The following is an 18,151-nucleotide window of genomic DNA, read 5'->3' on the forward strand; positions in this document are numbered from 1 at the left end:
CTGCTAGTGCAGTAAACCAAGCTATTTGGCTGAGGAAAATCTTAGCTGATTTGAACTTATCTCAAGTAGAAGCAACAGAGATACTTTATGACAATAAATCTGCTGTTGCAATTGCAAAGAACCCTGTCTTCCATGGTAGAACTAAGTACTTTGACATAAAGCTGCAAGTGATAAGGGAGATGGAGCAAGCTTGTGAAATAAAGCTGGTTCATTGCAATTCGGAGGATCAAATTGCTGATATCTTGACCAAGGTCTTGGTGTGTCGAGATTTAACAAGTTAAGAAAGCTCATGGGAGTTTGCAGCATGGAGCTCAAGGAGGAGTGTTGAAGCTGATCTCCATGCAGCTGGTATGAAGCAAATGTAGCTGGAAGCTGGCCATGCAAGCTCGTGACAAGCATGCAGCAACCTAGGTTTTGTGTTGCTGTTAGATTTGAACTAATATTTTGTTCATTTTGAAGTTTAGTTTGCTATAAGCTTTTTGATTGATGTAATTTGATGTTGATGGAGCTGTTAACCAGCTTTGTGTTAATGTACAAGTTAAGTTTTTTGTTATTTGGAAAGCTTAGTGGAAGTAGGTGTACGTTTAGGTAGAAATTTGACTTGTAAGTTTTTTTTTATTTTGATATATGTAATGGCAATCTGCCTATGATGATGGTATGAAAAAATACAATTCTTTTTTCATCAATACTCTCAACTATTCTTCATGCTCCTTCATTCTTTGCTTTAGCTCTGTTCTTGTTTTCCTTCCAATTTCTGCTCTTAAAGCTTGAACTGGAAGTATTTTTGCCTTCATTCTTTACCCGGGTATATTACGTTGCTGCTGGTGCTCTGTTTGCAACTCTTACTTTACCCGGTTAAAGTACTCTCAAACTCCAACAGCTTAGTATATCCGGATGAACATCGAATTCTTTGGCGAAAACAAATGGAACTACTCCTAGAGGAAGAGCTACCTGGAATATGTAGATTTGGGGGTATCAATGTCTAGCTTTTTCATCCCTTTGAAAATCAAGATTAATGGAACAGTTTACTAACCTGCACGATTCCCACTCTTAATAATCTGCCTCGAAGTCCCAAGGCAGCTGCGGATGCTGCAATTAGAGCTGGACCGGCCATGAATTTCATGACCATGGCTACTGCCCTTATTCGTATACCACATGCTATTCTGCTACGTTGTGATGCCATAAATAGACCTATATTAAGTGGGAAGAGCTGGGGTTAGGATCAATAACCGTGTTCAGTAACTGTAACAGGTACTCTCACTTCCCCACGCACACACATTCAGGTCTATCATATGTGGAAGTCCTGGGTTTGAGCATAAAGAGGCGCACTTTCGAGAAATTTAACCTTGAGAGAAGTGAGAGTACTCAAAGAGAGCAATTCTTGATTGTAATGTACAGGCAGTCGTTACAGTCACATAAGCAATGCTATTACGGTCAACTGTGATGGATATACCAAAACTGTAATCCTACCTAAACTGAACATTGACATACCAAGTCCTCCACTAGCTATTATTGATAATGAATTCTGAATAATGGCAGGGAATTTTATTTCCCACCCGCGGAAGATAATCCATTTTCAGCAAAGTTTAAGCAAATTTACAGTCACCAAATAATCTTTATCAAAGATGAACATCGTGTTGTTTGGCTTAATATTTTATGTAATCTAACCTGAATCAAGTGCCTGCCTAAATGAGACCAAGCCAAGCTGCATGAGTGTTGGGATTTGCCACCAGCTTCTTTTCCACAGACCTGAAAATGAGCATAATCTTGAATTTGCTTGCTCTGGTTTCTGCCTCTTCTTCTCTCTCTTCCCCTTGTGCTTCCATGTCCTCTTATTTCAACAAAGATTAAATAGTGATATATGTCGATAGTACAATTCATATAATTATATGAACTTGATGCTGGATAATATATATTGGTATAGTTTATGAAATTCATCCATGTTTATATTTCATATAATTGTATGAACTTGATGCTGGATAATACATATTGGTATAGTTTATGAAATTAATCCATGTTTACATTTCATGCAAAGTTAAAAAGGTTTAGCTATGTCTTCTAAAGTTAGTGTAATCTCAGAGGCTGGCTTTGCAGCATTGAACTCGAACATGACCAATAGTAAATTATACCAAATCAAGCTTTGAAAAACAACAATCTGAGCCAGTAATCCAGCCGATTCATCACCATACATGGCCTTCTGTCGGAACTAAGAACAAAAACAAATGAAACAAGCAGTTTCTTGAGCTTGAAGGCTCGATACTTGCTGTAGCAAACAAAAAACAGAATCAGGCTTGAAGAACAAAAGAAAGCAAAGAATTAAGAGAGAATTAGATGAAGAATTCTGATGAATTTTCATTAACTTTGAAATATGGCATAATGCCAAGACATATACTATACATAAGCTAGTCAAAAATAAGCAAATTGTCACCTAAACATTAACTACTACCATTAAATAACTTTGAAACTTAAAAAACATGACTTGCACACTTATTAAAGTTGATTTATCAGCTCAAACATTGAAAAATTACATCAAGTACATTAACAACTTGGTTTGAATCTAACTAAATTACAAAATGTTAATTGAAGTAACAAAACAAAACAAAACAACAACACCATCTTCAGCTGCAACATGCATGGCTCGGACAACTCCTCTGCTTCTTGGCTGCATGTGCTGCATGGAAGCCAACTTCAACACTCCTCCTTAGCTTGCATGCTACAAATTCCCATCTTAGCTCTCAAATCTTCAAACCTTGACACACAAAGAGGCTTTGTAAAGATATCAACAAGCTAATCCTCAGAACTGTAATGAATCAATTGCACTTCTTGAGCTTGCTCCATTTCTCTAACAAAATGAAATTTTATCCTGAAATGCTTGGTTCTCCGATGGAACACTAGATTCTTTGCAATTGCAATAGCAGACTAGTTGTCACATTTGATCTATGTTGCTTCCCTTTGGTGTAGATTCAAGTCTACCATGATTTTTCTTAGCTATATAGCTTGATTAACAGCTCCTGCAGCTGCCACATATTCTGCTTCAGCAATTGATTGAGCAACAACATTTTGCTTCTTAGAACTCCAACAAAAAATGGCTGAACCAAGTGTAAACAGATACCCTGAGGAGTTCTTTATATCATCCACTGATCTAGCCCAACCACTATCAGTATAACCAAGTAGCTTCATGCTATCAACCTTGGTGAACATCATCCCAAAGTTCAATGTACCTTTGATGTACCTGAGAACTCTTTGGTAGTTTGTAAATGCTTCACATTGTAGCAATGCATGAATCTAGATAGTAGACTTATAGAAAACATAGTGTTTGGTCTAGTGGCTGTAAAATAGAGCAAACATCCAATCAAACTCCTATAGGTTGATTCAAAAACGTTATCGAAATCGTCTTGGCTTGACAGCTTTTCTCCAATAGCAACTGGTGTGCTTGTTGCCTTGTAGTTCAGCATGGAGAATTTGTTCAGAATCTTTAAGGCAAATGCCTTCTGACTTAGAAGATCCCTTGCTGAGTTTGAGATACCTCCATGCTAAGGAAGCAGGACATTTGTCCCAAATCTGACATCTCGAACATCTTGCCCATTTTTCCTTTGAAATCAGCCATCATGGCATTGTTGCCTCCTGTCACCAATAGATCATCCACATACAAGGAGACTATGAGCCATGTTTCATCATCTTTCTTCTTCACATACAAGGTTGGGTCACTGATGCTTCTCTCAAACCCTAAGCTGGCTAGGTAGTTATCAATTCTGTCATACCAGGCTCCTAGTGTCTGTTTCAAGCTATACAAGGCCTTCTTCAGCTTGTAGACATTACCTTCCCTGCCAGCTACTTTGAAGCCTGTAGGCTGTTCAACATAAATCTCCTCATTAAGAAAACCATTGAGGAATTCTAATTTTACATCTAGTTGATGTATTTGCCATTGCTTTTGTACAGCCAAAGCAGCCAGCAGCTTTATTGTGTCAAGCCTGGCCATTGTTTCAAATATTTCAAGGTAGTCAATGCCATACTTCTGACTGAATCCCTTTACTACTAGCCTTGCTTTTAGCTTTTTCAAAGTTCCATCAGCATTATGCTTGGCTTGAAACACCTATTTCACTCATATGACCTTCCTGTTGGCTAGTTTTACAACTAGCTCCCAAGTTTGGTTCTTTTCAATCATGCTTAATTCATCAAGCATAGTCTGTTTCCAACCTTGCTGAGCTTTAGCTTCTTCAAAATAATTTGGTTCAACAACAGCCACATCAGCCCTCTCATATATTTCAGCCAATGGTCTGGTTCCCCTAACTGGCACATTATCAATGTCTATTTTAGGATCATTTTGATCAATTTCAATCTGATCTATCACCAGGTCTTCAGTAGCAGTCTCTGGTTTATTTTTATCCCAGTTCCAGCCTTAGTTCTCATCGAATACAACGTCCCTGCTCATAAAGACTTTATTGGATGAAGGGTCCAAAACTCTATACCCTTTCTTGACACTGCTGTAGCCCACCAGGATGCCAGGTTGATCCTTCTTGGCTAATTTGTCTCTTTTTAGTGCTGGAACATGTGTATGACATATGCAGCCAAAGACTTTCAGGTGAGCAACTGATGGTTTGAACCTAAACCAAGCCTCGAATGGAGTTTTATAAACCAATGCCTTGGTTGGTAGCCTGTTTTGAAGATATACAGTAGTGTTAACTGCCTCAGCCCACAAGGTTTTGGGCAAATTCCTCTCAAACAACAGAAATCTTGCCATATCCATCAAGCTTGTATTCTTTCTTTCACTAACACCATTCTGTTGAGGTGTGTAGGTATTGGTCAGTTGGTGCTTAATGCCTGCTTCATCACAAAAGCCCTGAAACATAGTTGAGGTATACTCTGTCCCATTATTAGACCTCAATGTCTTTAGCTTGCAACCTGTTTCTATTTCTACTACAGCCTTGAACTTCCAAAATACTGAGGCCATTTTTGACTTGTGCTAGGAAGTAAATCTAACAATATCTCGAGTAATCATCAATGAACATGATAAAATACCTACTGCCATTCAAAGATAATGCCTTCATAGGGCCACACACATCAGTGTGGACAAGCTATAACTTTTCAGAAGCTCTCCAGGCTTTGTTTGTAGGGAATGGCAGTCTGACTTGCTTTCTTAGTTGACACACTCCACAAACATTTTTTTTCTTAACTGATTTGAAGAAGTTTTCAACCAAGTCTCGTTTGGTCAACCGAACTAGTGACTTGTAGTTAGCATGACCTAACCTCTTGTGCCACAGCTTGAATTAATCTAAAACAGTTATATAGGCAATATCTGAGTTCTTGTTCCAGTCCACTACAAAGCTTCTGTCAGCCATGGTCACTAACATAAGCTTAGATCCACTTGGATCACTTATTAGCCTTTCTTTGCCTTTGAACACTACTGAATAACCCTTTTCTAACAACTGAGCTATATTGAGTAGATTTCTATAAATTTCAGGCACAGATAAGACATTAGAGACAAGTTTGGTACCTGTAGGAGTGTCTACTAGTACATCTCCTTTGCCTTCTACTTTGATGAAGTTTCCATTTCCAACTTTCACCCCTTTTTTTAAAGCTTTTATCGATGTTTTTGAAGATAGCAACATTAAGGGTCATATGGTTTATGCAACCACTGTCTATCAGCCATCCTTTTATGGTTTTTTTTTTGCCAGCTGAGTAAAAGACTGCAAATACTTGCTCTTCTTGGCCACTACATTCTTCTGCCACTCGAGCTTCAGCTCTAAGCTGTTGAGGCTAGTTTTGATTCAGCTTGCCTTTGTTTTTGCAAACCTTCTTAACATGGCCCATCTTTTTGATGATTTTACACTGTCCATCAGGCCTAAACCAACAGTTTTCTCTTTGATGACTAAGCCTTTTACAATGTGGGCAAGGTGGATTTTTTCTTCTTGCTTCATCTCTCCTAGGCTTGTCTAAACAGGTCTTCTTCCATTTGTAGCCAGAAGAGCTCGAGGCAGGTTTGCTCTTGGCTTGAAAGGCATCTTTTTTATGCTCCTCCTGTCTCTTGACTCTTCTTTACTTTTGAGCATAAAGAGCATTAATCAGCTCAGTTAAAGAGATGCTAGTCAGATCTCTCGAGTCTTCAAGGGAAGAAATATTGGCCTCATATCTTTTAGGCATGTTTAAGACAACCTTCTTTACAATTCTTGCTTTACTAAACTGGTCCCCAAGAAACTTGATGCTGTTCACAACAGCCATGATTCTGTTTGAATATTGTTTCACTGTTTCTTTTTCATTTATCTTCAAATTTTCAAAGTCCCTTCTCAAATTCAGCAGTTGTTGTTGTATCTTTCTTTCAGTCCCTTGAAACTCCTCCTTCAGCCTATCCCAAGCCTGCTTTGGTGACTTACAAGCTATGTGATAAACCGTAATTTATACATATTTTTATCCCACAATTAGCACATTTATGGATGAATTCTCCTTAGATTTGGTGAATTCGATGCTCCTAATCCTTTAATTTCATGTTTTATACTTAGGTGAGCATAGGAGAGTAAAAAGAGCGAGAAACAAGACAAAAATGGAGAAAATAGACCAACATGAGAAATCAACACGGCCTGGACTTCCTCACACAAGTAAGCCACAAGGCCGTGTCCATTTGGCAGAATTGAAGCACGACTTACATGGGTAGACCACAAGCCCGTGCCTATGTAAGAGCCTTGAACATGGATTGGAAAAATTACACACCAGTGTGTCCCTGTCGAGCCCAAGTTTAGTTCTATTCGGAAAAGGTCACTCTTGAGGGATTTTAGGCATTCTAAAGCCTATTTAAACACCTGATGAGGCACTTAGAATGGAAACAGGGAGGAGAGGTAAGGAATTACTCAAGGAAAGCCGATTGATCCATCTTACAAGCTGGATTCATCATCAAGACTGAAGATCTCCCTTCAATTTCCTTCAGGAGTTTTGGGTTTTCTTTATGTTTTGTTATCTTTATTCTTTTGAGATGTTTTCTTTTATAATTATGAACTAAACGCCCTAAATGCCTAAGGGGAATGAAACCTAAGATGGATCTTGTTATTATTATTTGAATTGTATGATAAATATTTGACTTGTTCTTAATTATGTGTTCTTAATTCTTGTTTTAAATATTCCAGGATATTGATTCAAGTTAATGCGCTTATTCAGAGGAGCAAAAGTCCCTGTCTAAGAGTAAATTTGTCGTAATTAAGAGGAGTTGATTGCACGCTTAGAGATAGGGTAACAAGATTTTGCCAGAATAGGGTGAAACCTAATAAGAGAGTCCATTGATTGAGTTAATGCAACACTAGGGTGTTAATTAGAAAGAGATTTCAATTAATCAACTTAGGGTTAGATGTTTTTAGTCTCGAGAGAGATAATAATATAACTTAGGGATTTCTAAGGATCAAGTCAAATGAATAAATCGTCTGGTTCAAAGTCAAATAACAAGTGAAGTCTAGGTGGATTTTCCTTGGGCATTGTCTTAATCAATCGAGTTTTCCCAAAAGCTTTTCCCCAATTTTCTCTTTGTGCACCCTTCGTTTAGTTAATTAGTGTTGATAAACAAATCCCTTAATTTTTAGACTAGATAATAAAAAGAAAGTAATTACTAGTACTCTTGGTTCCTTTGGGTTCGATAATCCAGTCTTGCTAAAGCTATACTATTGTTCGATAGGTACACTTGTCTTCATCGTGATAATAGTTAGTTTCAAGAATGATTAATTATAAATTTCTGTCACGAATATCACGTATCAAGTTTTTGGCGCCGTTACCGGGGAACTAAAATATTAGGAACACTCGGTTTTTATTACTTTAGCCATTTTACTTTATTTTCAATTTAAATTTTTATTTCCTTTTCCAATTTTCTCTTTTATTCGCTTCTGGCAGTTTTTTTATAGTGTATGACTAGAAGAAACCCGTCGGGACTATTACTTTTTGATAGTGAGATTGATCGCACAGCTCGCAGAAACCTAAGAGAAATAAGGCGAAGCCTAAGATACACAGAGGAAGAGCAAGAGGACGATACTTCAACCGCAACCGAGGAGATGGCTGAAAATCAGGAAAATTCGTTACCTCATGCGATTGCTGCTGGTCCAGTAAACCAGAATCCTGGTCCGCGCACTATGTATGATTATGTTAAACCGAATTTAATAAGAACCGAGTTGAGTATAGTGAGGCCTACTATTGCTGCAAATAATTTTGAACTAAAACCTAACACGAATCAAATGATACAACAATTTGTTCAGTTTGATGGTTCGTAGGATGAGGATCCAAACAATCACTTGGCAAATTTTCTAGAGTTTTGCGACACATTTAAAATCAATGGTGTTTCTGATGATGCCATCCGCCTTAGCTTGTTTCCCTTTTCGTTGAGGAATAAAGCTAAACAGTGGTTGAACTCGTTACCAAAGAGGGTCAATCACTACTTGGGAACAAATGACTGAAAAGTTTTTACTTAAATATTTCCCGCCGGCTAAAACGGCTAAGTTAAGGAATGTCATCTCTTCTTTTGTGCAAATGGATCTAGAAACACTCTATGATGCATAGGAGAGATACAAGGACCTCTTGAGAAGATTCCTTTACCATGGGCTGCCCTTATGGTTGTAGGTTCAAACATTTCACAATGGCCTGAATCCTTCGACTAGATAGATGATTGACGCAGCTGCTGATGGGACTATCAATAACAAAACACCTGAAGTGGCTTACGAATTTATTGAGGAGATGTCATTGAATAATTATCAGTGGCAAGTTATGAGGACAAAGCTGACAAAAGCAGCCGGAGTTTTCAACCTCGATGCGATTACTATGTTATCTAACTAGGTAGAACTCTTAAATAAAAAGATTAACGGTTTGTGTGGTTCTACTCAGGTACATCCAGTGATGAGGTGCGATTCAAATAGAAGAAGAGCATACATAGAATATGAACCCTTCAACCCTAGCACCGAGGAGGAACAAGTTCAATATATGGGTAATAATTCTATATCTCAAAATAACCCATATACTAACACATATAATGTAGGTTGGAGAAACCATCCCAACTTCTCATGGGGTGGTCAAGGGAATCAAAGGCCACAACATCCTCCGGGTTTTCAACAACCACCTTACCAACAAAAGAAAAAGCTGAACCTTGAGGAGATGCTAACAAAGTTTATCTCGGTGTCGGAAACTCGCTTTCAGAATACTACAACAACACTTAAGAATCAACAAGCGTTGATCTAAGGGCTCGAAACTCAGATAGGACAACTCACCAAATTGATTTCTGAACGACCACAAGGTGGCTTGCCAAGTAACATGAATCTAACCCAAGGGAATAGCTCAATGCAATTACCATTCAAGATGAGGAAGGGTTAGTCGAACTTGAACCAGAACCAAGGCAAGGAATTGTGGTAAGTAAAAGCAAATGTGAGGTAGACCACAGTGAACAAACACCGGTAAGTAAAGAGTACAAACCTCGTGTGCCATACCCCAATGTGATAAGGAAAGACCGCACAGACAAAAAATTTGGTAAATTCCTTAAATTATTAAAAAAATTACATATCAACTTACCGATTATTGAAGGTCTTTTGTAGATGCCAAATGCAGCCAAATTCTTAAAGGAGCTTTTAACAGATAAGCGAAAGTTGGATGAGGCGTCGTATGTGGAGTTAAATGTAGTTTTCTCAGCCATACTACAAAATAAGCTGGCCAACAAATTAAAAGATCCAGGGAGTTTTACGATTCCTTGCGTAATTGGTAGCTTAGATGTTAATAATGCTTTGGCTGATTTAAGGGCTAGTATCAATGTCATGCCTTATAAAATATTTAAACAACTAGGTCCTGGGAAACCCAAACAAACTAGGATGAGCATTCAGTTAGCAGACAAAACAATCAGATTTCCTAGGGGTATTATTGAAGATATACTCGTTAAAATTGACAAATTCATATTCCCAGTTGATTTTATTGTTCTAGACATAGAAAATGATAGTGACGTGCCTTTAATTTTAGGAAGGCCCTTTTTAGCAACTGTAGAACTATAATTGATGTTGGTACATGTGAACTCACACTTCGTGTGGGTGAGGAAACAATCACCCTTCAAGCTCGAAATTCAACTAATGCTGATCATGTGGTGCAACCTTCCTTATAGGAAATACATCCGAAAAGCATACATGAGCCTTGTTTAAATAACAATAAAGAACCAATCTATAAAGAACGAAGGCTACAAGTCGAGGAATTAGATGAATGACAGACATAGAAACCGAGAGTACACGATAGACCAAAATCACCCCATGACGAGCTCAATATTTTACCAAAACAACTTAAGGTTGGAGACAAAGTACTCTTAGATGGAGCAGACCCTTGGATTGCCACATCTGAACCTAATGGAGAAATCCATCTTACGGTACTTAGTATTTTCCCATACAGTATAGTCGAGGTAATTCATCCCAAATTCGGTACGTTCAAGGTAAATAGTACTCGTTTAAAATCTTATTTTGATAAAATTGATTGCAAAGATAAGGAGTGTAAACTCCTCGTACCACCATGACCATGTAACAGAGAGGTAAGTTAAGCTTAGACTATAAATAGGTGCTTCTCGAGAGGCAACCCGAGCACTAATGGTGTTAACTTCTTTAAATTTTAGTTTTTAACATTTAAATCCACTAACCGAGACACTGAACATAGGTTTTTCAAAACCACATGACCAAGCCCACGGGCATGCCTTAGGCAGTGCCCATACCACGGAAGGCAACACGACCATGCGATACGGCTGTGTGAAAACAGGGCATAAATTTTCCCCAACACGGGATGCGATAAGCTGCCACGGCAGTGCGACGTAGCCGTAGTCGAATCTGTCAAAACAACACGGGTGTGCGACACGCCCGTATCTAGAAATCGTGGTTGAAACTGAGAATTGAGCACGGACATGTCGTGCTCAAGACTGATAAAATAACACTGGCGTGCGTATTTGAACATGGGCGTGGGAGAAGCGAACGAAGTAGGACACGACCGTACAACACGGTTGTGTGAACCAACATGCCCAAAGAACACGGGCGTGGAAAAATTTTAGACGCGCCCAAATTTAAAAATCATGAAACACATGGGCTAAAATTAGGGCACACAGCGTGCCCCACGACCGTGTGCCCCAAAATCTATATAAACCCCTTTCTATTCATCATCCCCTTCCCCAAAATCCTTAACCCTAGCAGCTACAACTCCTTCACACGCCCTTCCTGCCAAGCCCGTGCGCCGACCACAACACCACCATCAACGACCCAAGCTCCTCCCTCTACCAAACTCTTGCATTTGTTCATTCTTTTCTCTTCGTTTTGCTTACTAATTAGATTTTTCTTATTTTATTTTGACTGTTAATCTTCATAATTCTAATAATAACAATGCTTGTACTCTTTGTTTCTTGCTAATCTAGTTGATGGATTATGGTACATTCATTCTTGTATTGCCATTGACTTCAATCTATTTCCCATATTATCATTCCCATATGCATTCATTCACTAGGTATTATTCTCATATTCCTATTCATAGTAATGACTTAAAATATCTGATCAGGTTATCTTTCAGTATAATTGTTTTTAGTACATAACTCCTATGAAGTATCTCTATTTAGTTCTAACATGCATTGCATATTTTTCCATGCTATTGTTGGGGAGTAATTTTATTTTTAATTATTGTTTATTTTGTCTTGCCATTACAGATATCATGTTAAATCATGGTAAAAAAACTATTGTCCTCCCTTCAAAGAAGAGGAAATGAGCAGCGTCATCCTCGGGTCCTACAACGAAGATCAGACATCCCTTTATTCAATTTCCCTTAGGACCACAGGAAGAACTCTTTTAGATACTTCGGGCCCGACCCCTAGGTGTGGGCCACTGCATTGATTGGGCTGCACTTGAACAAGTCTAACTGGCTAACGCGATTAGAGCCCTTCTGTCGACTGACCTATGGGAGCTCTTCTTTGGGATCATCGAGTCGATGTACCTCGAGCTCACACTGGAACTCTGTTTGATAGAGTTTGATGATCCAGGAACTGTCCAGTTCTACCTTGGTGGTTTGGTTCGCCAGTTGAGCGTACCTAAGTTTGGAATCATATTGGGACTGTACATGGAGGAGTTCGTGGACGACAACGAACTCGACACCGTCTATCGCCATATTCACTATTCTCCTTTAAAGTCTTGGAGTGCTTTAGTCCCTGACTCGGCCACCTATGATCCTAGCTGCTCTAAGGCATCAGCCCTCACTCCATCCCTACGGTACCTACAAGCCATCTTGGCCCACACTCTGACAGGACGGAGAGAGAGCACCAGCATCGCCAACACTCACGACGCCTATCTCTTGTGGAGCATAGCGAACGGACACATCTTCGACCTTGCCTATTTCATTACCCTTGCCATTCGCCATCAGACGGAGTGGCATAGGAGAGGAGTCATCTCCATTGGCCCCTATGTGACTAGACTGGTACGGTATTTCGGGCTCCTCAACACAGCAGCACAATCATCCTCCCTCAGCCTAATTGGCCAGATGTCCCCACAGGGCATCTCAAGTATGCTATATATGAGGATGATCAAGAAACGACTTGGAACCTACCCTCCTTAGTATCGCCTCGTCCAGTCTGCCGAGGAGGAGGACCCAGAGGACATTACTGATGATGTCCTTCCACGTCATGAGGACCCACCGTCTCAACCATCATCCATCCATCATCCAGTTCATGCGGCGGCTTCATTCTCTGATATCTCTTAGCGCCTTACTCGATTTGAGTAGCAGTGTGTTCAGTACTTCGATTACATTGATGCTATTCTTCATCAGATTTGGCAGCACCTTCACATCTCATCGCCACCACCATCTCGCGAACCGTCTGGCGATGACGATGTTTAAAAACTTTTTATTTATTATTTTTATTTTCACTTTTATCTTTATTTATCTTCTTAAAGTACTTTTTATTTTATTTTCCTTCAATACTATTTCATTTTTAGGTTTTATAATTTTTATTGAACAATTTATAGTTTCGACTATTTCATTACGAGTAATTATGTTTCTCTATATTTCCTAAAGAGTTTTTGATGTTATCACAGTTATAAAGAGCTCCAAACCTCATCATCACTTAGGAACTCAAAACTCCACTGGAAAAGGTTCTCCACGACTGTCATGTCCTGCCCGACCACCATGATAACCTCTTCGTTGGACACTGTGGTTGTGGAACCCAACCTCTACCACCACCGGAGTATCTTCCTCCAAACTTATCATTGCCTTAGCCGATTATTCTCCATACCACCAATTCAAGGATTCCATTCAACATTCAAGAAGTTTCACTTCTCTCCCTATCTTATGATCTTATATTTATATCGTCGTAAATCTAACTTTGTGCATTGAGGACAATGTACATCTTAAGTGTGGGGGGGTTGTTTATATCTTTATCAGAAAAATCCCTAAATTCTGTCTTATTCTCATGTGATTTTCTGTTATCAGTATTAGAATGAATTTTGATTAATTTATGATCTTTATTGATATGTTTTGAATTAAAACATAGGCATTCATGTATTGATGGTTTAAACTTTAAGAAATTAGAGAATCAAGCATGATAAGTTGATTTTTGAGTTTTAAAAATTTTGAGGTTGTTTCCCCAAGATCAGGTATTATCTTGAGTTGAAATTCACAGGTTTAACATCAAAAAGCCATAATTTTTGTGAGATCTTGAACCTTTAAAAGCATCTATTATTTCTTTCATGCTCACTATAGCGACGTAAAAGTTTAGCTTTGGCCGCTAGTTGAGGCGATTATTTGAAAATTTGAAAATGGAATTTCGGTTTTCAAAAGAAAAGGAGTCGCCACCGATCTTTTTTTTAGGTGTGATCGGACACCTAATAAATCCTCTTTTTTTCTTAAAAAAGGAAATTTATTTTTGAACAAAAATGAAGGCCGAATTTGGGTCTACGCGAAGATCCAGAGAGAAATAGGGTTTGGGAGTCGGTTAAGCACGAAGGTATTAGCACCCTCGCGACGCCCAAAATTGGTATCTTGTTAAACACGCATTGTCTTAATTCTCAAAAATACAAGTTTAATTTAATATTTAATCGCGATCCGATTGAACTACGAGAATTTAAAATTTTGTTTTTTTAGAATGACGTCTCGTTTTTAACACGAGCCAATGATATTCACCCAACATAGCGATGAAATCAGTGACTTGGTATTGAAATCGATACGTTGCCTTATTTATTAAAAATTAATTAAAAGCATAAAAAATAATATTATTCGCAACAGGAATTTGTAAATAATGCACACGATGATACAATTAATGAAAACAATATTAAAATACAATATTAGAATAAAAAATAACAATAATATTAATATATACACGAATAAGAACAGAAATATTAATAATAATGACACGACAAGTCAAAGTAGAAAATAATAAAATATTATCAATAATAACGATCATAGATTAATAAAATGATGACATGTTAACAAGGACAATAATAAATAATAATTAATAATCCTAAATTAGTTAATAATAAAACAATAAATAAATAAACACAAAAAGGAAGGCATATAATATAATAATACTATTAAAATAAAGTAATTAAAAATGATACTATATATAAATATATATATTTATATATACATATAATAAAACATAGACTAATATTAATAATGATAATAATACTAACAATAGTAATGAAATACAAATAAAAGTAAATATAATATAATAATATTAAAATAAAGTAATTAAAAATAATACTATATATAAATATATATATACATATATAATAAAACACATACTAATATTAATAAGAATAATAATACTAGAAATAATAATGAAATACAAAAAAATAAACATAATATAATAATATTAAAATAAAGTAATTAAAAAAATACTATATATAAATATATATATACATATATAATAAAACATATACTAATATTAATAAGAATAATAATACTAGAAATAATAATGAAATACAAAAAAATAAACATAATATAATAATAATATTAAAATAAAGTAATTAAAAATAATACTATATATAAATATATATATATACCTATATAATAAAAACATACACTAATATTAATAATGATAATAATGCTAACAATAGTAATGAAATACGAAAAAAGTAAATATAATATAATAATATTAAAATAAAGTAATTAAAAAAATACTATATATAAATATATATATATACATATATAATAAAACATATACTAATAATAATAATAATAATACTAGAAATAATAATGAAATACAAAAAAAATAAACATAATATAATAATAATATTAAAATAAAGTAATTAAAAACAATACTATATGTAAAAATATATATATACCTATATAAAAAAACATACACTAATAATAATAATAATAATAATACTAGCAATAATAATGAAATACAAAAAAAAAGTAAATATAATAATAATGTTAAAATAAAGTAATTAAAAATAGTATTATATATAAATATATATACGTATATAATAAGAATATACACTAATAATAATAATAATAGTAATAATAATATTGAAATACAAAAAGCAAATGTAATATAATAAAAATATTAAAATAAAGTAATTAAAAAAAATAATACTATGTGTAAATATAAATACATATACGTATATAATAAAAACATATACACTAATATATAATAATAATAGTAATAATAATAATATAAAAATAAAAATAAAAATAATAGTGTTAGACAAATTGATGCGAAAAAAGGACTAAATTGAAACTAATATGGAAGTTTGGGGGCAATTTGAAAATAAATAAAGAAGAGAAGGACTAATTTGGGCACGTGGATAACAAGGGAGGACCAAAATGGGCAATATCCCCTCCTCCCAAAATGCACAGCACCAAGAGGGACTAAATTGAAGGTCAAAATAAATTACAGGGCAAAATTAAAAAAAACGAAAAATACTTGATTGCAAAGTAATAAAAAAGCGAAAGGGCTAAAAGCGCAATTAGCCCTTCCGTTAAAAAACACGCGGATCCTAGGCAGGTCGGGTCGGGTCGATCCAGTCCAAGTCAAAACGACGTCGTTCTAGGGTTTAAAGTCCTAGACCAAAACGACGTCGTTTTAGTCCTCTGTATAAAGCAAAGTTTTTTTGTTAAAATTTCATTTTTTCTTTGTTTCAGAAAAAAAAAGGGGGGGTTCTCTCATTCCTCTCTGGACGAACCCAGAATCCGGCGAAGGGATCGCCGTCGCGCCGCCGTCGGACGCCGCCGCCGGCCACCGTGAAAATTAAAAAGGTATATATTGTAATACCCCTACTCGTATTCATTGCCGGAATAGGGTACGAGGTATTACCGGAGTTTACGAATTAATTTTTTTTAATTCAACATTTTTTCATGATAGATTCATGCATTTATATAAGATAACGTCATCACATATCTATAACCAAGTTTGTTAACCATACTAATGGCTAACTTTACATTCATTTCACGTTAACATTTACTTTGTTAGCTTATACATGCCATTGATTTCCAAAATAAAGTTTCTTTATATACCGAAATCCTGAGGTTGACAGTGTGATGTGTCTCCGACCAAATCCGACCTCCGAGCTCTTAACACTACAAAACAGGGAAAAAGGAAACGGGGTAAGCACTTTGTGCTTAGTAAGCTCATGTAACAAGAATTATACTTACCTAATATTTTCAATACAATATAATAAACATTCATATATCCATTCAATGCATTATTACCCTAACATGCACAAACTCAACATTCAAGTTAGTACAATAATTTCCATGTATCAATAATATATATACCATGATTGATGTACTCATCAATACCATGATTTTCATTCCCTTATTATTTTTCATATTTATCCCGTTGAATTTATCGGAATTTTGATGGATTTTCAGAGGTACACTTTTAGTGTACAATTCCAGGTCCGTCAATTCATATTCATGTGCGCACATTTCCATTTCAGAGAGCATACTCCCGCGAACCTCAACCTTGCAGCGGGATTACCAGGCCAGGCTAAATCCCCTGCAATATAAACTCATAGAGTATTGTCGGGATTACCAGTCCAGGCTAAATCCCCTGCAACGACAATTACTCTAATGAGCTTGGATCTGAATTACCAGTCCAGGCTAAATTCAGACCCTAATTCGGATTACCCGTCCGGGCTAAATCCATTTTACACATATTCTTCGGGAGGGCTATATCAGGATAGGATCACCCGTCCGGGCTAGATCCTTTTACCATCAATTCCTTTTCAGAGATCCATCGAATTTTCCTTTCATTCAAACGGGATTTCTTCCCATTTTATCAAATATATCAATGTTTCATAAATTTCCATATAATGAACATTCAAATCATATTCATATCAAAAACATGCATTTCAAGCATTTAAGAATATAATTCAAGTTACACGAACTTACCTTGATACTTGTTTGTAAACAGTAAAAATCTATTAATCCCGAACTTTTTCCTTTCCTCGATCTAGCTTCGTATTTGAATCTTCTGGATCTAAATAAATAAATTTAATTATCAATTTAATACATTTCATGTTCATATGCAACATTCTCTATAATTCAACTATTATTTATAGTTCATTCAAAGCTGTCTACTTGAGTCATAGTCACTAAATTATTTATAACTTGAGCTACAGAACTCCAAATTAAGATCTGTTAATTTTCCCTAAAACTAGACTCATATATATTTTTACCATAAAATTTTCAGAATTTTTGGTTTATCCAATCAGTACATTTTATTCTTCAAAGTCACCCCTGTTCTGTTGTCTAACAGTTCTGACCCTTCTTCACTAAAAATAAATTATCTCTTTATACAGAATTCAAATGATGTTCTTGTTTGTTTCTATTAAAAATAGACTCATTCAGAATTATATACATATAAATTTAAGTCTCTAATTATTTTTATTAAATTTTTTATAATTTTTCAAATTCAGAACAGGGGAACCCGAATTCATTCTGACCTTGTCTCACAAAATTCATTATATCTCAAAATTTACAAATCCATTGCTTACAATATTTCTTCTATGAGAAACTAAACTCAATAAGATTTAATTCCATATTTTGTTCATCTTCTAATTCGATTCCTACAATTTTTGGTGATTTTTCAAAGTTAGTCTACTGCTGCTGTCCAAACTGTTTTAGTGCAAGCTGTTTATTACATTTTTCCCCTAAGCTTTTAATAAATGATAATTTCGTCCCTACTCAATTAGCCTCTCAA

The 18,151-nt window shown here is 35.8% G+C and overlaps 1 non-coding gene and 1 pseudogene across 1 annotated transcript; both read right to left on the bottom strand.

The window, feature by feature from the left end:
* Positions 1-855: 855 nt before the first annotated feature.
* Positions 856-18,151, bottom strand: part of LOC107897581 (probable auxin efflux carrier component 1c) — a 36,775-nt pseudogene continuing 19,479 nt past the window's right edge.
* LOC121208755 (small nucleolar RNA R71) lies at positions 8,464-8,570 on the bottom strand. The gene has a single exon (XR_005903880.1). It is a non-coding gene; the product is annotated as a small nucleolar RNA R71 (small nucleolar RNA).

Source organism: Gossypium hirsutum, chromosome A10, assembly GCF_007990345.1.
Source record: "Gossypium hirsutum isolate 1008001.06 chromosome A10, Gossypium_hirsutum_v2.1, whole genome shotgun sequence".
Lineage (NCBI taxonomy): Eukaryota > Viridiplantae > Streptophyta > Magnoliopsida > Malvales > Malvaceae > Gossypium > Gossypium hirsutum.